The sequence below is a fragment of the Pseudophryne corroboree genome, chromosome 6 (assembly GCF_028390025.1).
Source record: "Pseudophryne corroboree isolate aPseCor3 chromosome 6, aPseCor3.hap2, whole genome shotgun sequence".
NCBI classification, from domain to species: Eukaryota; Metazoa; Chordata; class Amphibia; order Anura; family Myobatrachidae; genus Pseudophryne; species Pseudophryne corroboree.
Window position 1 is genome coordinate 74,958,035 of NC_086449.1, and position 22,287 is coordinate 74,980,321.

Genomic DNA, 22,287 nt, shown 5'->3' on the forward strand with positions numbered 1-22,287 from the left:
AGAGAGATAGGGGGTAAGGACAAAAGAGAGAGGGTGGGATAAGGACAAAAGAGAGAGGGTGGGATAAGGACAAAAGAGAGAGGGTGGGATAAGGACAAAAGAGACAGAGGGGGATAACGACAAAAGAGACAGAGGGGGAGTAACGACAAAAGAGACAGAGGGGGGTAACAACAAAAGAGACAGAGGGGGTAACGACAAAGGAGAGAGGAGGGTAACGACAAAAGAGAGGGGGGTAACGACAAAAGAGTGAGAGGGGGTAACGACAAAGAGGGGGGTAACGACAAAGAGGGGGGTAATGACAAAGAGGGTTAGTATAAGAGAGAGAGGGTCTGAGTACAAAAGAGAGAGATACGAGGACAATAGAGAAAGAGGGGGGAGTGAATACAAAAGAGAAGGGGGGTGTGAGGACAAGAAAAGAGAGGGGGGGGGTGAGGACAGAGAGAGAGAGTGAAAGAGTTAGCCAGGGTATGTATACATACATCCGGACTCACCCTGGCTGGGGGGCAGCACTCTCCCTGAAGTGCTCATTCTGGCTGTGTGCTGTGCTGCTGCTGGGAACCTGGACTGGCAGGATGCCTCCACGGGGCCAGGGGCTCAGGCAGGCAGATTGCAGACCTGCTTGTAGGTGGATGGGCGGGCGCATACAATACAGGATGCACTGTCACTGCGGATGCCGCTGCTCCTCGCTCTTCCCGCTCCTCGGTCCTCTCTTCTCCCACCAACGCTTCCTCTCCGAGACTGCCGTGCGCAATGACGTTGTGCCTGCACCGGCATTCTGGGGAGGTGAAGGGGATGACGAGAGCACAGTAGCTGGAGACAGGCGGTGGGTGTGTCGAGAGGGAGGCGGGGCTGCTCGGGCTGGCCAGGCGCCGCACACAAATTCACTGAGCCTGGCCTTGGCCCGCCCACAACACTCCCCCATCATGGCGGCCACTGCTGAGAGCCGGGGCGGACAGCTGTGATCAGGGCAGAGCCGGCTCCAGGTATGTGGACACAATATGACGGCCCCAAATAGCGGCGCCCACTAAGGGTGGCGCCCTGCGCGGCCGCTCAAGTGGAACATGCCTGGAGCCGGCCCTGGTAATATCCCTCTCCTTGCTGGAGATGAGGAACTGTGACAATCACCTGTTGAATATACAATTTTTGGATTGCTGCCAACACTAGCTCCCTCTCTGACGGGGAAGCCGGCAGAGCCGATTTGAAAAATCGGCGAGGAGGCAAGTCTTCGAATTCCAGCCTGTATCCCTGAGAAACAATCTCTAATGCCCAGGGATCCACCTGCGAGTGAATCCAGACGTGGCTGAAAAACCGAAGACGAGCCCCCACCAGATCTGCCTCCCCTCGGAAAGCCCCAGCGTCATGTGGTGGACTTTGCAGATGCAGGGGAGGAATTCTGCTCTTGGGAACTAGCTGTGTGCAGCTTTTTTCCCCTGCCTTTCCCTCTGGCAACAAAGGATGATCCACGTACCTTCTTGTTTTTATTGGAATGAAAGGACTGCATTTGATAATGAGGTGCCTTTTTGTATGCTGCGGGGGGACATAAGGGAAGAAATTTGACTTACCAGCCGTAGCCGTAGAGACAAGATCCGAGAGGCCGTCTCCAAACAACTCCACCCCTTTGTAAGGCAAGGACTCCATATGCCGCTTTGAATCGGCATCTCCCGTCCACTGTCGGGTCCACAAGAGCCGCCTAGCAGAAATAGACATAGCATTTATTCTGGAGCTTAATAAACAAATGTCTCTCTGAGCATCCCTCATATACAAGGCAGCATCTCTGATATGCTCTATGGTAATTTGAATGGCGTCCCTATCTAAGGTGTCAATTTCCGTAGATAAGGAATCTGCCCATGCCACAACCGCACTACAAACCCAGACCGACGCCATAGCCGGTCGAGCAATAGTAAAGGAATGATTGTAAATGTGCTTTAAGGTAATTTCCTGCCTGCGATCAGCAGGTTCCTTGAGGGAAGCCGTATCCTGAGAAGGCAGTGCCACCTTTTTGGACAAACGTGTCAGCGCCTTGTCAACTTTTGGCGAAGATTCCCAGCGTATCCTATCAGTTTGTGGAAAAGGATACGCCATGAGAATCCTTTTGGGAACTTGTGGTCTCCTATCCGGAGATTCCCAAGCCTTTTCGCACAAGTCACTTAATTCAAATGAGGATGGAAAAGTGACTTCAGGCTTTTTCCCTTTATACATGTGTACCCTCATGTCAGGGACAGAGGGTTCCTCAGTAATATGCAAAACCTCTTTAATGGCAATAATCATGTACCGTATACCCTTAGCCACCTTCGGCTGTAATTTTGCATCTTCATAGTCGACACTAGAGTCAGTATCTGTGTCGGTATCTGTGTCATCGATCTGGGATATGGTGCGCTTCTGAGACCCCGAAGGACCTGGCGCCCCAGGGACAGGCATGAACTGGCTACCTGACTGAGCCCTAGCTTCTGCCTTGTCTAATCTTTTATGCAATAGATTGACATTTGCATTCAAGACATTCAGCATATCCACCCATTCCTGTGTCGGCGTTGCCGACGGTGACCTGACATTCAAGCACTCCCCCTCCACATTAAGTGAGCCTTCCTCGTCAAACATGTCGACACACGCGTGTGAGAGTATGCCAGCACACACCCCAGCACAAAATGTTTTTCCCCAGCAGCGCTGTATAATATGTAAACCGCCATTTATGTGCCCCCCCTCTCTTTTAAGCACCCTTTCACCGTGTGTAAGCAGGGGAGAGTCCGGGGAGCTTCCTCTCAGCAGTGCTGTGGAGAGAAAATGGCGCTGGTAAGTGCTGAGGGAGAAGCCCCGCCCCTCGGCGGCGGGCTTTTGTCCCGCTCAAACTTAGTAAAATATGGCGGGGGCTCTTTTATATACATGTACAGAGCCCACCTGTACATGTATATAGTCTTTTTGCCATGCAGAGGTTTATATTGCTGCCCAGGGCGCCCCCCCCTGCGCCCTGCACCCTTACAGTGACCGGAGTATGTGAGGTGTATGGGAGCAATGACGCACAGCTGCAGTGCTGTGCGTTACCTCAGTGAAGCTGAAGGCTTCTGCCGCCTGACTACTTCTGTCTTCTGTACTTCTAGCTCTGTGAGGAGAACGGCGGCGCGGCTCCGGGGGTGGACGCCCAGTAAGAACCTGCGTTCACCCCCTCTGGAGCTAATGGTGTCCAGTAGCCGAGGAAGCAGAGCCTATCTTTGACAAGAAGGTCTGCTCCTCTCTCCTCAGTCCCTCGATGCAGGGAGCCTGTTGCCAGCAGTGCTCCCTGTGAAAAAGTAGTAAAAGGTAGAAAAGAAAAAAAAAAATCCAAACAAAAATGCTTCTAGGCAGAGAACTCTGGAGAGCTCTCTGCAGTGCACCCATCTTGCTCTGGGCACAGTGTAAAAACTGAGGTCTGGAGGAGGGGTATAGAGGGAGGAGCCAGTGCACACCCAGAGTCCAAAGCTTTCTTAAAGTGCCCTATCTCCTGCGGAGCCCGTCTATTCCCCATGGTCCTTACGGAGTCCCAGCATCCTCAAGGACGTTAGAGAAATGTTCAGTTCAATTCCACAATAATAGCCGTATCAATATTAAATCATTTCACTGTATTGTGAAGATCATTTCTGGTGGATACTTAGTCGCCACTAACGCATTTCTCCTTTACCAGCGATTTTATCAAATTCTTTAGTTTTTTTTATATCTTAGTTCCCATCAGTCAATCACAAATAAGACTTCATTACTTAATTAGTATTATGTTGATCTTCCATCTAAAAATCACTTTAGTCCTTTAGCAGAATATAAGGTTTGTACTTGTTTTTTTATATTTGACAGCAACATCTTCACTCACCAGATTGAGAGGATCTGGACAGTTGTTAAAATTTAGATGCTTGATTTGACTACTCTTTGGTCTAGTGCCTCCTACTGTAGTTCAAAGTTGTCAATACCTGGAGCTGGGTCAGTTAGATGAGGAATTTTAGTCATTTTTTGTAAGGAGCTTTTGTTTTGCGTAACCCAATGGACATCATACCAGAGACATTCTAATGTACCTCAAAATACTCTAAACTAGTGGTACTCAACTTAATCCCTCAAGTTGTCCCAGCAGGTCATGGCGATTTCTGTTGGTGAAAGCAGGTGGGATAATTACAGACCCAACAAAATAGATCAGCTCTCCTGTTCACGATTCAACAAATCCAAAGAACATGGTCTGTTGGTGGTACTTGAGGACTGGAGTTGAGAACCTCTGGCGCAACCCTTTCACAACTTCATGTCACGTGGGCCCAGGTGGGTCATGCTGTAAAACGCGTTAATAAATAATATTATCATGGAGCCCTACATTATTAATTGCAAAATGTATAAATGAGTAGCATTAGTTTCAGGCAGTTGAAGCGTACAAACATAACTCTGATGCACAGTAGATGGCAATGCCATAGAGAGCCCATGACCAGTGTATGGGTCGAGGGTCCAGAACAAATTGTTCTTCCGGTTTCCTGGCCGCATTTTTTTGTTTTTCGACCACTCCTGTGTCCTGTGTTTACTTCTGCAGAATCTCAGTTTTTTTTTTCATTAGAGTAATTTTAGTTTACAGATGCAGCGTGATATTACTGAGATTTGACCACCTGGACAGAGTTGATAAAAAGTGATAGAACATAACTTGCTTAGCCTAGTAGTGGACAGTACAGAACCTTGATATCACAGTAACAATGTCAGACTCCTGTCCGTCTGATGTAGGATATCTGTGACGTACAGTGCTTTTATATAAAATTATCCAACTTGTTTTCTATGACCCCAAGCTATTTTTGGATAAAAGATGCCCTGTTGTGAGTTTGAACCATATTTTTGTTTCTATGTTTGACAAAGCTATGATTATTTAGCCTAAGCACGCTGACGGCAGTGATTGTAGGCAACAGGGTCTGTGTTCTTCTTCCAGTAAGGAGCACAATCAAGCGTATGATATAATGTACCCTAGGGCAGCGCAGAGGTTGTAGTGGATAGCATCTACTGTATGGGGAGTTTGTATGTTATGTCCATGTTTGCAGTGGCGCACGCATCCGAGCACCCAAAACCCCCCCCTCAAAAAAAATATTTTTTTTTTTTGCTGCATTTTGCGAGCAGAGTATTATTAATGGCTGTGTAGTGTCCTATGCAGCCTGCTGTCTTCCTGATGGCACTTGTAAGTGCTTAATAACAGTTTACTTTGGGGGTAATTCCAAGTTGATCGCAGCATGAATTCTGTTAGCAATTGGGCAAAACCATGTGCACTGCAGGGGGGGCAGATATAACATGTGTAGAGAGAGTTAGATTTGGGTGTGGTGTGTTCAATCTGCAATCTAATTTGCAGTGTAAAAATAAAGCAGCCAGTATTTACCCTGCACAGAAATAAAATAACCCACCCAAATCTAACTCTAACTTGGAATTACCCCTTTTCTTTTAATTATAGTACATATATATCCATGTGCATACATATATACACATGTATATACATACATATAAACACACACACACACACACACACACACACACACACACACACACACACACACACACACACACACGATATATATACACATGTGTATATATACGTGTACTGTATGTATGTATGTATGTATGCATGTTTAATATGCTATGTGTATATGTATATGTGTGTGTATAACTGTGTATATATATATATATATATATATATATTGGTGTATATACGGTATATATATGTGTAGATATGTATATGTGTATATATATACTGTGTACAGGGGCGTCAGAACGGGGGGGGGGCAAGGGGGCAGCTTGCCCCCCCAAATATGACAGAGGCGCAGGCAGAGCCGGCGCTGCTCGCTCAGCAAGGGTATACAAAGCTTTGCTACCTGCTGCGTCTGTCATTTTGGGGGCGTGGCCTAATCGCGGGAGGCGTGACCACACCCCCTTATGGAAAAAGTTGGGGAAGTCTGCAGTGCCTGGTGCTTTACGGTTGGTTCTATATCGGAGTGGGAGAAGGGACCTTGTGACGTACCTAGGGGAGGAGACACGTCACCAGGGGGAGGAGCTACGACCGAACAGGGTACTCGAAAAGTACCCTCGCGGGCTCGCTACGCTCGCCACGCTTCGCTCGCCTCGCTTCGGGCTCAACTTAATTACTAAAGGTAATAGTTGGTGGCGGGGATAGTAGAGCAACTGTCCCGCTGGCCTAGCTCCTCCCCCTTGTATTGTGGCCCCTCCCCCTGACGGAAAAGGTCCCTTAGGCCACTTGGATCTAGCCTCAACCATCCTTTACTGAGTCCCCAGCCCTGGCTCAGCTCCTCAGCCAGGGTCAATTCGAGGGGAGGGGGGGGGGGGGGGGGAGATTGTGGTCAGTGTGTTCACCCCCCCCCTCCCCACCTGTACAGGAACAGGCAGAGGCTGGGCAGTAACAGCAACCTCTCTGCCTCACTGCAGCACAGCACACTGCAGCATGTGCTGTACTGCCAACATGAGAGCTTATGCTGCCGCCCAGTAAGGAGGGAGTGCGGTGCACCAGGGACCCCGGCGGACCCCTCCATCAGTCCCAGGCCCAGGTAATTAGTACCCGCTACTAGTGATGTGCACCGGAAATTTTTCGGGTTTTATGTTTTGGTTTTGGGTTCGGTTCCGCGGCCGTGTTTTGGGTTCGGACGCGTTTTGGCAAAACCTCACCGAAATTTTTTTGTCGGATTCGGGTGTGTTTTGGATTCGGGTGTTTTTTTCAAAAAACCCTAAAAAACAGCTTAAATCATAGAATTTGGGGGTCATTTTGATCCCATAGTATTATTTACCTCAATAACCATAATTTCCACTCATTTTCAGTCTATTCTGAACACCTCACATCTCACAATATTATTTTTAGTCCTAAAATTTGCCACGAGGTCGCTGGATGGCTAAGCTAAGCGACCCAAGTGGCCGACACAAACACCTGGCCCATCTAGGAGTGGCACTGCAGTGTCAGACAGGATGGCCCTTCAAAAAAAATTGTCCCCAAACAGCACATGATGCAAAGAAAAAAAGAGGCGCAATGAGGTAGCTGTGTGACTAAGCTAAGCGACCCAAGTGGCCGACACAAACACCTGGCCCATCTTGGAGTGGCACTGCAGTGTCAGACAGGATGGCCCTTCAAAAAAATTGTCCCCAAACAGCACATGATGCAAAGAAAAAAAGAGGCGCAATGAGGTAGCTGTGTGACTAAGCTAAGCGACCCAAGTGGCCGACACAAACACCTGGCCCATCTAGGAGTGGCACTGCAGTGTCAGACAGGATGGCACTTCAAAAAAATACTCCCCAAACAGCACATGATGCAAAGAAAAAAAGAGGCGCACCAAGGTCGCTGTGTGACTAAGCTAAGCGACCCAAGTGGCCGACACAAACACCTGGCCCATCTAGGAGTGGCACTGCAGTGTCACGCAGGATGGCCCTTCAAAAAAATACTCCCCAAACAGCACATGATGCAAAGAAAAAAAGAGGCGCAATGAGGTAGCTGTGTGACTAAGATAAGTGACCCAAGTGGCCGACACAAACATCTGGCCCATCTAGGAGTGGCACTGCAGTGTCAGACAGGATGGCACTTCAAAAAAATACTCCCCAAACAGCACATGATGCAAAGAAAAAAAGAGGCGCACCAAGGTCGCTGTGTGTCTAAGCTAAGCGACACAAGTGGCCGACACAAACACCTGGCCCATCTAGGAGTGGCACTGCAGGGTCACGCAGGATGGCCCTTCAAAAAAATACTCCCCAAACAGCACATGATGCAAAGAAAAATGAAAGAAAAAAGAGGTGCAAGATGGAATTGTCCTTGGGCCCTCCCACCCACCCTTATGTTGTTTAAACAGGACATGCACACTTTAACGAACCCATCATTTCAGTGACAGGGTCTGCCACACGACTGTGACTGAAATGACTGGTTGGTTTGGGCCCCCACCAAAAAAGAAGCAATCAATCTCTCCTTGCACAAACTGGCTCTACAGAGGCAAGATGTCCACCTCCTCCTTATCGTCCGATTCATCACCCCTTTCACTGTGTACATCCCCCTCCTCACAGATTATTAATTCGTCCCCACTGGAATCCACCATCTTAGGTCCCCGTGTACTTTCTGGAGGCAATTGCTGCTGGTGAATGTCTCCACGGAGGAATTGATTATAATTCATTTTAATGAATATCATCTTCTCCACATTTTCTGGAAGTAACCTCGTACGCCGATTGCTGACAAGGTGAGCGGCTGCACTAAACACTCTTTCGGAGTACACACTGGAGGGAGGGCAACTTAGGTAGAATAAAGCCAGTTTCTGCAAGGGCCTCCAAATTGCCTCTTTTTCCTGCCAGTATACGTACGGACTGTCTGACGTGCATACTTGGATGCGGTCACTCATATAATCCTCCACCATTCTTTCAATGGTGAGAGAATCATATGCAGTGACAGTAGACGACATGTCAGTAATCGTTGGCAGGTCCTTCAGTCCGGACCAGATGTCAGCACTCGCTCCAGACTGCCCTGCATCACCGCCAGCTGGTGGGCTCGGAATTCTTAGCCTTTTCCTCGCACCCCCAGTTGCGGGAGAATGTGAAGGAGGAGCTGTTGACGGGTCACGTTCCGCTTGACTTGACAATTTTCTCACCAGCAGGTCTTTGAACCCCTGCAGACTTGTGTCTGCCGGAAAGAGAGATACAACGTAGGTTTTAAATCTAGGATCGAGCACGGTGGCCAAAATGTAGTGCTCTGATTTCAACAGATTGACCACCCGTGAATCCTGGTTAAGCGAATGAAGGGCTCCATCCACAAGTCCCACATGCCTAGCGGAATCGCTCTGTTTTAGCTCCTCCTTCAATGTCTCCAGCTTCTTCTACAAAAGCCTGATGAGGGGAATGACCTGACTCAGGCTGGCAGTGTCTGAACTGACTTCACGTGTGGCAAGTTCAAAGGGTTGCAGAACCTTGCACAACGTTGAAATCATTCTCCACTGCGCTTGAGACAGGTGCATTCCACCTCCTTTGCCTATATTGTGGCCAGATGTATAGGCTTGAATGGCCTTTTGCTGCTCCTCCATCCTCTAAAGCATATAGAGGATTGAATTCCACCTCGTTACCACCTCCTGCTTCAGATGATGGCAGGGCAGGTTCAGGTGTGTTTGGTGGTGCTCCAGTCTTCTGTACGCGGTGCCTGAATGCCGAAAGTGGCCCGCAATTCTTCGGGCCACCGACAGCATTTCTTGCACGCCCCTGTCGTTTTTTAAATAATTCTGCACCACCAAATTCAAGGTATGTGCAAAACATGGGACGTGCTGGAATTTGCCCAGATGTAATGCACGCACAATATTGCTGGCGTTGTCCGATGTCACAAATCCCCAGGAGAGTCCAATTGGGGTAAGCCATTCTGCGATGATCTTCCTCAGTTGCCGTAAGAGGTTTTCAGCTGTGTGCGTATTCTGAAAGCGGTGATACAAAGCGTAGCCTGCCTAGGAACGATTTGGCGTTTGCGAGATGCTGCTACTGGTGCCGCCGCTGCTGTTCTTGCAGCGGGAGGCAATACATCTACCCAGTGGGCTGTCACAGTCATATAGTCCTGAGTCTGCACTGATCCACTTGTCCACATGTCCATGGTTAAGTGGACATTGGGTACAACTGCATTTTTTAGGACACTGGTGAGTCTTTTTCTGAGGTCTGTGTACATTTTCGGTATCGCCTGCCTAGAGAAATGGAACCTAGATGGTATTTGGTACCGGGGACACAGTACCTCAATCAAGTCTATAGTTGGCTCTGAATTAACGATGGATACCGGAACCACGTTTCTCACCGCCCAAGCTGCCAAGGACTCAGTTATCCGATTTGCAGCAGGATGACTGCTGTGATATTTCATCTTCCTCGCAAAGAACTGTTGGACAGTCAATTGCTTACTGGAAGTAGTACAAGTGGTCTTCCGACTTCCCCTCTGGGATGACGATCGACTCCCAGCAGCAACAACAGCAGCGCCAGCAGCAGTAGGCGTTACACTTAAGGATGCATCGGAGGAATCCCAGGCAGGAGAGGACTCGTCAGACTTGCCAGTGACATGGCCTGCAGGACTATTGGCTTTCCTGGGTAAGGAGGAAATTGACACTGAGGGAGTTGGTGGTGTGGTTTGCAGGAGCTTGGTTACAAGAGGAATGGATTTACTGGTCAGTGGACTGCTTCCTCTGTCGCCCAAAGTTTTTGAACTTGTCACTGACTTATGATGAATGCGCTGCAGGTGACGTATAAGGGAGGATGTTCCGAGGTGGTTAACGTCCTTACCCCTACTTATTACAGCTTGACAAAGGCAACACACGGCTTGACACCTGTTGTCCGCATTTGTGTTGAAATAATTCCACACCGAAGAGCTGATTTTTTTTGTATTTTGACCAGGCATGTCAATGGCCATATTCCTCCCACGGACAACAGGCGTCTCCCCGGGTGCCTGACTTAAACAAACCACCTCACCATCAGAATCCTCCTTGTCAATTTCCTCCCCAGCGCCAGCAACACCCATATCCTCATCCTGGTGTACTTCAACACTGACATCTTCAATTTGACTATCAGGAACTGGACTGCGGGTGCTCCTGCAAATGGTGGAAGGCGCAAGCTCTTCCCGTCCAGTGTTGGGAAGGTCAGGCATCACAACCGACACAATTGGACTCTCCTTGGGGATTTGTGATTTCGAAGAACGCACAGTTCTTTGCTGTGCTTTTGCCAGCTTAAGTCTTTTCTTTTTTCTAGCGAGAGGATGAGTGCTTTCATCCTCATGTGAAGCTGAACCACTAGCCATGAACATAGGCCAGGGCCTCAGCCGTTCCTTGCCACTCCGTGTCGTAAATGGCATATTGGCAAGTTTACGCTTCTCCTCAGACGCTTTTAATTTTGATTTTTGGGTCATTTTACTGATCTTTTGTGTTTTGGATTTTACATGCTCTGTACTATGACATTGGGCATCGGCCTTGGCAGACGACGTTGATGGCATTTCATCGTCTTGGCCATGACTAGTGGCAGCAGCTTCAGCACGAGGTGGAAGTGGATCTTGATCTTTCCCTATTTTTTTAACCTCCACATTTTTGTTCTCCATATTTTAATGCGCACAACTAAAAGGCACCACAGGTATACAATGTAGATGGATGGATACTAGTATACTTATGGACGACGAGTGACGACACAGAGGTAGGTACAGCAGTGACCTACCGTACTGCTATATACAGTATAATGGACCTGGTGGACACTGTCAGCAGACTGCGTTTATAGTATAAAGAAAAAAAGACACCACAGGTATACAATGTAGATGGATGGATACTTAGTATACTTATGGACGACGAGTGACGACACAGAGGTAGGTACAGCAGTGGCCTACCGTACTGCTATATACAGTATAATGGACCTGGTGGACACTGTCAGCAGACTGCGTTTATAGTATAAAGATAAAAAGACACCACAGGTATACAATGTAGATGGATGGATACTTAGTATACTTATGGACGACGAGTGACGACACAGAGGTAGGTACAGCAGTGGCCTACCGTACTGCTATATACAGTATAATGGACCTGGTGGACACTGTCAGCAGACTGCGTTTATACTTAGTATAAAGAAAAAAAGACACCACAGGTATACAATGTAGATGGATGGATAGTATACTTATGGACGACGAGTGACGACACAGAGGTAGATACAGCAGTGGCCTACCGTACTGCTATATACAGTAAAATGGACCTGGTGGACACTGTCAGCAGACTGCGTTTATAGTATAAAAAAAAAGACACCACAGGAGTGTTTTTCAGGCAGACAAACGTATACTGATGGTCACTGTCAGCAAAACTGTGCACTGTACTCCTGCTATAGCTGCTTCCCAGTCCCCACAATTAAGCAGTGTGAGCACTCAGCACAGATATATCATGCAGCACTGCACACTGAGCACAGATATGGTATGGAGCGATTTTTTCAGGCAGAGAACGGATAAAAAACTGGTGGTCACTATTAGCAAAACTCTGCACTGTACTCCTCCTAACAGCTGCTCCCCAATCCTCCCCACAATAAGCTAAGCAATCAGATCAACTGTGTAGTATATAACTAGTATATAAACGAGAGGACGCCAGCCACGTCCTCTCCCTATCAATCTCAATGCACGTGTGGAAAATGGCGGCGACGCACGGCTGCTTATATAGAATCCGAATCTCGCGAGAATCCGACAGCGGGATGATGACATTCGGGCGCGCTCGGGTTAACCGAGCCATACGGGAGAATCCGAGTATGGCTCGGACCCGTCTAAAAAGGGTGAAGTTTGGGGGGTTCGGTTTCCCGGAAACCGAACCCGCTCATCACTACCCGCTACCCCCCCCCCCCCCTCTGCATCACTGACGACATCCTACGGAGCCGCTGCTGCTAGAGTAACGGAGCCTGCGAGAAACCGGAGGAGAAGCGCCCGAGACGGGACCTTCTGCAGGTACTGGGACCGCACTGTGGAGGGAATGAGGGCTGTACCTGGCATAGGGGGTTATTCAGAGATGATAGCAGATTGCTGCATATGCTCCAAATCTGCAGTCATCCCTGCACATGCTGAGGGACGCCCAGCACAGGGCAAAGCCGCCGAGCATGTGTAAGGCCGCCATCTGATCTAAGGTTGTGTTGGCTGGCTGCGCTGTCAGGCGGTCAGCAGACATTTTTTTCCCCGGAACGTCTGTGTGTGACATGCAACCGCCCCAAAAATGGTCCCGGCCTGCCCCCGTTTTTCCGGCACCACCCTGCCTTAACCCCGCTACGTTGTCACCTGTCAATCACATTGTGGTCGCATCCATCGGAGAAGCGACCACAATGTGTATGGCCTCACGCCCACTGTGCATGCGCAGTTTGCTGCCACCGGCAAACTACGCTGCAGGCCTCTATTGCGGCAGGGTCTGAATGACCCCCATAATGTGTATAATGGGCTGTACCTGGCATAATGTGTATAATGGGCTCTACCTGGAAAACGTGTATAAGGGGCTCTACCTGGCATAACATATATAGCAGTGATTTTCAACCTTTTTTTTTACTCGCGGCACACCGAACAATATTTGAAAATTGCCAAGGCACACCACCAGTTCCCCACAGAAAAAAAACAAAACACACACATTGGCCCTCACAGTAAAAAAAAATGCACACATACATTGGCCTACACAGAAAAAACAATCACATTGCTCCCCACATAAATCATGTTGCTCACACATAAATCAATCACATTTCTCCCCACATAAATCCTATTGCTCCCCACATGAATTATCCACATTGTTCCCTCCATAAATACTTATTCTCCCCACATAAATCCTATTGTTCCCCATAGGAGAAATAAAATAACATATATTAACCCCTACCGGTCAGCTGTCCTCCTTCCTGTCCCTCAGTGGCGGGGGTTGTTCATAGTGGAGTGCTGCGAATACTGAGCAGCGGGCGGGCAGGTGTGGATGTGGGTGGGCAAGGAAAGCTGTGTATGCAGGCAGGAACTGGAAGATGTGTATACAGGTGGGTGGGCTGGCTGGGTGGTGAGACGCGGCGACCGTGACCTATGATATCACACCGCCGCGTATTTAAGGCATAGGTCACGGCCGGAGCACGACTAATCCTCTAAGAAGAGCCTGGGCCAACAGTTCACTCTGAAGGTGCAGGAAGCTGCTCTGGCTCCGCGGCACACCTTGCAACTGGTCGCGGCACACTAGTGTGCCACGGCACACTGGTTGAAAAACCCTGATGTATAGGGTGCTCTACTGTGGCGTAACGTGTATAAGAGGCTTTTACTCTGGCATAACTTGTATAAGCGGCTCTCCTGTGTGGCGTAACGTGTATAAGGGTGCTACTGTGTGGTGTAATGTGACTAACGGACACTACTGTACAGGGTAATGTGAATTGGTACTATTCTTTGGCCCTATATTTTTTTCACGCGGCTTCGGCGCGCACTGTCCCTGTTTTCTGCGTGGCGGGTACCAAAGAAAACTTTCGGCCTGAGCTCCTCAAGGTCTAGAACTGGCCCTGTCATCGATTTTTAAACTATCTTTTTCTGTTCAAATGTAAGATGCCACCAATTCAATACAGAGGAGGTGGCGCTGAAAAACATACCTTTGCTCAGGGCACCATGGCACCTAGCTACACCTCTGATAAGGGGCACTACTGTGGGCATTGTGTATAAGGAATAGTACTGTGTGCTGTAACGTGTATAAGGGGCACTACTGTGTGACGTAATGTGAATAATGAGAACAATTTTGTGGCGTAATTTAAATCAGGGGAACTACGTTTGGGGTAATGCGAATTAGATTGTAATACTGTGTGGCATCATTTGAATTGTGTGTATCATTGTGGTCACTCCCCTTCCTTGTATGAGCACACCCCTTTTTGGAGTGCTGGCTGTCCCTTTTTTATGGATGGGAAGGCGCAAATTTATAATTTGCAGGGGGACGCCAAACACTCTAACACCGGCCCTGCCTGTGGGCGGCATCTCCTTTAAAACAGCCTGCCACCGCAGGGTGCTGTGTCCTCCTATCTTCGTTCATTGTGTCCTAGCCGCCGCCGGCTGTCTCTCCTTAACAGTTGCATTACTGGGAGGAGGCGTGGCTATGGTCCCGGGATGTCCCAGCCTGGCCACACCTCCTCCCAGTAATGCGTCTGTGAAGGAGAGACAGACGGCTGCGGCTAGGACACAACGAAGATAGGAGGACACAGCACCCTGTGGAGATGCCGCCCGCGTGGATCTGCAGGTAAGTGCTCATCCGCTCTATGGGGGCGCCAAAATATTTTTTTTTCTACTCCCCCCCCAACCTAAAAACATTCCAGCGCCCCTGACTGTGTAAAACTAGTGTGTGTGTGTGTGTGTGTATATATATATATATATATATATATATATACACACACACACACACACACACACACACACACACACACTAGTTTTACGGACCCAGCATATACTGGGTCACCTCAGTCCCCACCCCCGTGCTTGGCTCCACCCAGTTCTGGAAACCCCTCTATGCAAATCCTGCGTTTGCCACTGGTTTGGGTATGTTTTCACTGTGTGAACCTGTCCCCCTCCAAGCATTCTAAACTTGTACTGGTAGGCTAATTGGCTTCTGATAGGTAATATAGATTGTAAGCTCCACGGGCCAGAGACTGAATGTGAAGGACAGAAATTTGCTCTGTAAAGCACTGGGGAATATGTGGGCGCTATGTACATAACTGGTAATAAATCAATAAAACCTAAAGTATATGGTATGGTTGGTTGCTGAAATGGGAGTCTGTACTACAGTTGCTACGCCTCGTTGCCCACAGAAAAAAGACTGAGGTCAGGGTACCAGGATGCCACTGCTAATTCTCCCCTCTGGGGGCAGCCCTTTATTCCTTCCTCAGTTCCCAAAATGATTATCTAGGAGTTATAGGGAGATGCTCACTAGTCTGACACCCATAGGCTCATATCTCTCTGGGTCTGGATAACTCAGGTGTTGCCCATCTCCATCTTGGACCCCCCCCTGTCGTCACCAGGTTCCCACAATGGATTGCAAAAAAGGCAGCATAATTCCTGGACACTCATTTATCCATTTCATAAAAACGCCTTCTCTTTCTTGATAGATTGTGTTTAAAGACCTTAACCATTCTTTAGTCAGATATTAGTGGGTGTGAAAATACATTCCCACATCTGTGGAAATTGAGATAGGTGACCCGGTGAGCTTTGACTTTAGTGCAGTAGTCACAAGTGGTTAGTTCTTGGTGCATGCGTCACCTGTTTGTACAGGTAAATAGGATGTTGGCGCTTGGTATACTGACAAAAAAAAAAAAAAGGTTTGTTGGCGCTGGGCAGGTCTGTGTGCATATACAACCGTGGATTAGCAGCCACCTGGTGAGGAGGCAGCAACCTCCTCTAACAACTGAATAAATACTAATAAATACCAGGTAGGCGCTCAATACCACAGATGCAACCTTATTTAAAAACAGTTTATTAACAAAACATGATATAAAAAAAAAATAGAAAAAAATTAACAACAATAAAATAGACCAAGATATAATTATCTAATATCTCAAACTGAGACGTATAATTCCTCTAGTATGCATAATAAATACAAATATTATAAAAAAAGAGGGTTTCCCTGGTGATCAAATAAATTAATATAGCACTTAAAAATAGTCACTGGTGCTAATATAGGTGGAGACTCTCAGAATAATTCAGTCAGTCTCTAACACCTAATCAACAGCCCACAATGAGAAATAAAATGATCCTTCAGCTGATTAGATCAATAGAAATTGCCGTGCATAAATGTGTCCTAAGCTGACATGGACTATAGTTATAGTGGTTAATGTCCATCCACTGTGCAATCAGCTGACAAATAAATAAAGTCAATGTGCAATAGGTATGCAATAATTTCAATTCCTTCTACTCACTGCACAAATAGTAGATGTTCTCGCGGCAGGTATTCAAATGTAGAAAGCCGCTTTGTAACACCCTCAGCACGGGTGAAATGGCTATCAGCGGCACAGTATGATTACTTGCCGTTGCTGGTCATGCGGCACGTTGTCAATGCAGAAAGCCGCTGTATGGCACCTCCAGCACGGATAAATAAGGTATCAGCGGCACAGTGTAACTGGCTGTCGACGGTATTGTGTTGCAAATTGGCGGTACAGTCTCGTCACAGCCGCACATACGTGAAAGCCAGCAAATGTAAGTAAGGGATCAGTTTGCTGGAGGCAGTCTGTGTTCCTGTGGGCAATAGTAGTCCCAGTGGTCCCTCTCTCTGTGCCCTCAACGCGTTTCTCTGCACACCGGGCTGCTTTATCAAGAGGCAGAGTATTGGTATACTCCTGAATAGCCACTGTCACGAACCGGTCTCTCACCTCTGCGGGTTCTGGGGTTCATCCGTTGCCAGTGCGGTTGCTCGCGGTGCTGTGCGCCCGTGTGGGGACGCGGCGTGATCAGTGGCACAGGTAATGCAGAGTCTAGGAACTGGGAGTGCGGGGACCAAATGGCCTAAGGCACTGCGGTGTGTCTGCTGTATAGGAGGTGGCCATGTTGGAGACCAAATAGGTAATACAGAGCACTTGTGAAAACACCTGTGGGCAGGTGTAAGCCAATCCCGTGCTTGTGCTGCCTTTAAGTAGGCTGGGATTATGTTACTCTGGGCCAGTGCTTTGTTGTATCAACGCTGTGCTCTAGCTCTGAGCTCTCTCCGTGCATTCCTGTGTGATTCCCGTGGTCCAAATATCGCCTCCGTTCCCAGAGGTCCGTCTGCAGCCTTCACTGCTAAAGATCCACCGGCTCTCCGCTGTGCTGTCAGTTAATTGCACACCTACTGGAAACAGTTGGATTCCCAGAGTCTTGCATGAGGTTACCTTGACTGCCTGCCTTCAACCATACAAAGTTTGGAGGATTCCACTACCCTCACCTGTTCGTTTGTTCTACTCTGCATTTAACCCGTTCATCACCTTGTAATCTGCTACAGTTTTCACAGTGATCTCCGGAACCCGCAAGTTACCCAATTCAGTACTATTATTTTCTATGTTACCATAACAAGGATAATTCTTCACAGCCTCTCAGTTAACTCTCAAAACTTCTTTGCAAATCCTTACAGTTATTTCTTCATGTCTGCATTACCCAGTTAAACACATTCTGCAGTTCAGCATCAAAGCTTGTTTATATTTGGACAATTCAACATTTATTCATCAGCTTGTTTTATATACAGTTCCATGAACATTTCTTTCATTTGTTTTTGAGATTTATCCTGCATATTATTTCTGCCATTCCTGCAATACTTCAGTATAATATGATGATTAACAACTTGTCATTTAACTCTTTACTGAATTGTTATTTTTAATAAATATATGAAACGGAACTTTCTTCGTCCTCCCTGCTTTCTTCATACCCCAGCACCTACACCTGTGGTTGGTCCCGGGTTAACGGATTCACAAAAACACCCGGACCTGACAGTAAGCACTGGCCACATGGATCCGTCAAGTGACCAATTCGCAGGAGGCGGTGCTACGTCAGATATCCTTTCCCGTCTGGAAAACCAGGAGTCTATACAGACACAAATAGTGCAGTTTATGCAAACTATGGCAGACCGTTTAGAGACTCTTCATATGGCTATTAAAACGTCTCAAGTCCAGATTCCAACTCCGGTTGTCCCAGTTACCACTACAGCTTCTCCTGTGACGCTGCCTACGTCCCGCTTGCAGTTACCCTCTCCGAGTAAGTTTGACGGAACTCCAAAACTTTGCAGAGGATTCCTGAATCAATGCGAGATCCAGTTCGAACTGATGTCCGCCAGTTTCCCATCAGCTCGTTCTAAGGTTGCATATATTATTGCCCTCCTCTCCGGTCAGGCTCTGGAGTGGGCATCACCATTATGGGAAAGAGGTGATCCTATCCTCTCTAATTACAAGGAGTTCGTATCATCCTTCCGGAGAATCTTTGACGAACCAGGCAGGACCACCTCAGCATCCTTGGAGATTCTCCGTCTATGTCAAGGTTTACGTCCTGTCAGTCAATATATTATTCAGTTTCGCACGTTGTCTTCAGAGTTAAACTGGAATGAGAAGGCCCTGATCGCCGCGTTTTGGAATGGACTTTCAGAGAGAATCAAGGATGATTTAACTATCCGGGATGTGCCAACTAAACTGGATGAATTGATTTCTCTCTGTAACAAACTTGACCTACGCTACAGGGAGCGATGTTTAGAGAAATCCAGGGCAGAGCGATCCAGTCCACGTTATCATCCTAGGCCTCGACAAGATTCTTCATCGCAGTCTCCGGTAACGACAGAAGAACCTATGCAGATTGGGCGCTCTCGCCTCACAGAGGAGGAACGACTTCGTCGTCGACAGGGTAACCTCTGCATGTACTGTGGGTCCTCCGAACATTTAGTTAAATTCTGCAAACTCCGGCCGGGAATCTCTCGCTCCTAGCTTATTCAATGGAGGTTAAGCTAGGAGTTACTTTAGAATCACGTTCTGGGAAAGAGCCGACCTTGTCTATTCAATTAGAAGTTCCAAGTTCTACAGTGAAAGTTTCAGCTCTCCTAGATTCCGGGGCAGCCGAGAACTTCATCTCCTCAGCCTTTGTCTTACGGTCTAAAGTTCAAACCATGCCTCTGGAAGCAGCAGTTGCTGTTACAGCAGTGGATGGAAGTTGAATTCCAGATGGTATAATTACTCATCGAACCGTATGTCTCAAGATGAAAGTTGGTGTGCTCCATTCCGAATACATTTCCTTCTACGTGATTCCCAAAGCCTCTCAAGATGTGATACTTGGTTTACCTTGGCTGCAGAAACATAATCCTCAACTTAATTGGCAAACCATGGAAGTCCTTTCGTGGGGTAAATCTTGTACCAAGGACTGTGAGCCTCAATTGTACCTCTCCGGTCAATTAGCCTTCCCGACCTACCTCCGGTGTATCAATCCTTTGCGGATGTTTTCAGTAAACAAGCAGCAGACTCTCTACCTCCTCATCGCGAATGGGACTGCCCAATCGTCCTGGTTCCGGGCAAAACCCCTCCTAGGGGACGAATTTATCCGCTATCCATCCCAGAGACGCAAGCTATGTCTGATTATATACAGGAAAATCTAACCAAAGGATTTATCAGACCATCTTCTTCACCTGCAGGAGCCGGATTCTTTTTCGTTAAGAAGAAGGACGGTGGGTTACGACCTTGCATAGATTACCGTGGACTCAATGAGATCACTGTGAAAAACAAGTACCCATTACCCTTAATTCCAGAATTATTTGATCGGGTAAAGGGAGCTACTGTGTTTACAAAATTGGATCTCCTCAGGGGCCTACAATTTAATCCGCATCCGGGCAGGGGACGAGTGGAAGACTGCTTTTAATACCCGGGATGGGCATTACGAATACCTTGTAATGCCTTTTGGTCTTTGTAATGCACCTGCAGTTTTTCAAAGCTATGTGAATGAACTTTTTCGTGATCTTCTCTACAAGTGTCTAGTAGTGTACCTGGATGATATCCTAATATTCTCTAAGGATCTAAAGTCTCACCGTCACCAAGTTAAAGAGGTACTGACACGTCTGAGGGAAAATCAACTTTATTGTAAGTTAGAGAAGTGCACTTTTGAAGTATCTTCCATTCCGTTCCTTGGTTACATCATTTCTGGATCAGAGCTATGTATGGATCCCGGTAAGGTACAAGCTATACGAGATTGGTCCACTCCTACAACTCTCAAGGGGATTCAGCGATTTCTTGGCTTTGCTAATTTCTATAGGAGATTCATTAAGAATTATTCTACGTTAGCTGCTTCCTGTCACAACTGAGGGCCTGAGCTGACGGGAGGCAGCCTCAGTTGTAGGGGCTGAGATGTACCGGAACCTGGGAGGTTGTATCAGACCCCTGGACATGTAAGTAACATGAATAATAACTGCCCGAAGGCGTGACCACGACAACTTGGATAAAAGTCAATGATGTTTATTATGACAACTCCGCAACACAGCAGCAGTAAAAGAAAACGTAAAAGTCAGCAAATAATAAATACAGTTCCTGGGTACTACAGGATGGCAGGAGCCACAGGGCACTGGTAGTGTGAGATAGTTCTTATGATCTTCTAGATGGAAAGTCCTTACCAGGCCCGACTGTAGCAATGGAGATAACCCAGGATTGTGCCAGCTGGTGTTCCAGGAAAAGCTGGGTTGCTGAAGGTAAAACAGCTGCTGTGGATACTGGCTGGAACCAGACTGTTGTTAGCACGGAGTGGATACTGGCTGGAACCAGTTAAATAATAGATGAACTTGGGAGCGATGAAATATGAACTGAAATGTAGAACTTGAGAGCGGAGAAATAATAATACCGGTGGAGAGTGGTAAAGTGTAGAAAGAACACCGGCCCTTTAAGGGAAGCTGTACTCTGCTGAAAGCTGAGCTGGAAGCAGGTAATGTTGTAGCTGGAAACAGATGAATCCACAATGGATTGGAGAGTCAGGCTACACCGCAGGTGGAATGCTGGTGCGGGTCTCTATGGTGGAAGTCTTGAGACAGGAGCTGGAACCTGGAAGACAATCACAGGAGAGAGACAAACAGGAACTAGGTTTGACAACCAAAGCACTGACGCCTTCCTTGCTCAGGCACAGTGTATTTATACCTGCAGCAAGGAAGGGATTGGCTAGGCAATTATGCAGATTATCAATACTGAGAACAGATTGGTGGAAATGATCAGCTGACAGAATCCAAGATGGCTGCGCCCATGCAGACACTTGGAGGGAAGTTTGGTTTGTAATCCATGTGGTAATGAAAACAGTAATGGCGGCGCCGGCCACCGGAGACAGGAGGCGCCAGGCTGACAGATGCACATCCAACCACGCGGACACAGCGGAGGCCGCGGCTGACGTAATCGCCACTCAGACACTCTGCATGCAGAAGTTCAGGGACGGCGGCGGAGGCCGCGGGAGACGCCATGCCAGGTGTAATATGGCGTTTACTGTGACAGCGTCCCAGAGTGACAGGAGAGGATACAGGAATGTACACATCAGGATAACAGATGGGATCCGGTCCTGGAGCGCTGAGCCAGCCTTAGGAGGCATCTGATGGGTAAGAAATGGCGTCCAGATACCCGGATCGTGACAGCACCCCCCCCTTTAGGAGTGGCCCCAGGACACTTCTTTGGCTTTTGAGGAAACTTGGAATGGAATCTCCGGACCAAGGCAGGAGCATGGACATCAGAAGCATTGGTCCATGAACGTTCCTCAGGACCATAACCCTTCCAGTCAATAAGATATTGTAGTTGACCGTAACGGTGACGTGAGTCCAGGATCTTGGCCACTTCATACTCAACGCCTCGTTGAGTTTGGACTTTCGGAGTTGGAGGAAGTGAGGAATGAAACCGATTCAAGATCAGCGGTTTCAACAGGGAAACATGGAATGTCCTGGGTATTTTTAAGAAGGGAGGCAACTGGAGTCTGTAAGCAACAGGATTGATGACTTGTTCAATCTTGAAAGGACCGATATAGCGAGGTGCAAACTTCATACTGGGAACTCTTAACCTCAAATTCTTTGTGGATAACCATACCCGATCACCCACCTTGAGAGCAGGAACTGCTCGACGCTTCTTATCCGCAAACTTCTTGTACCTGAACGATGCATTGAGCAGAGCTGATCGTACGCTCTTCCAGATATTGGCAAACTGATGCAAGGTGATATCCACTGCGGGAACAGAAGTTGCTGGAAGCGGTTGGAACTCAGGGACTTTAGGGTGGAATCCAAAGTTAGTGAAGAATGGTGTTGAAGCAGATGAAGAATGATACTGGTTGTTATGACAGAACTCGGCCCAGGGAAGTAATTGAACCCAGTCATCTTGAGAGGAGGACAC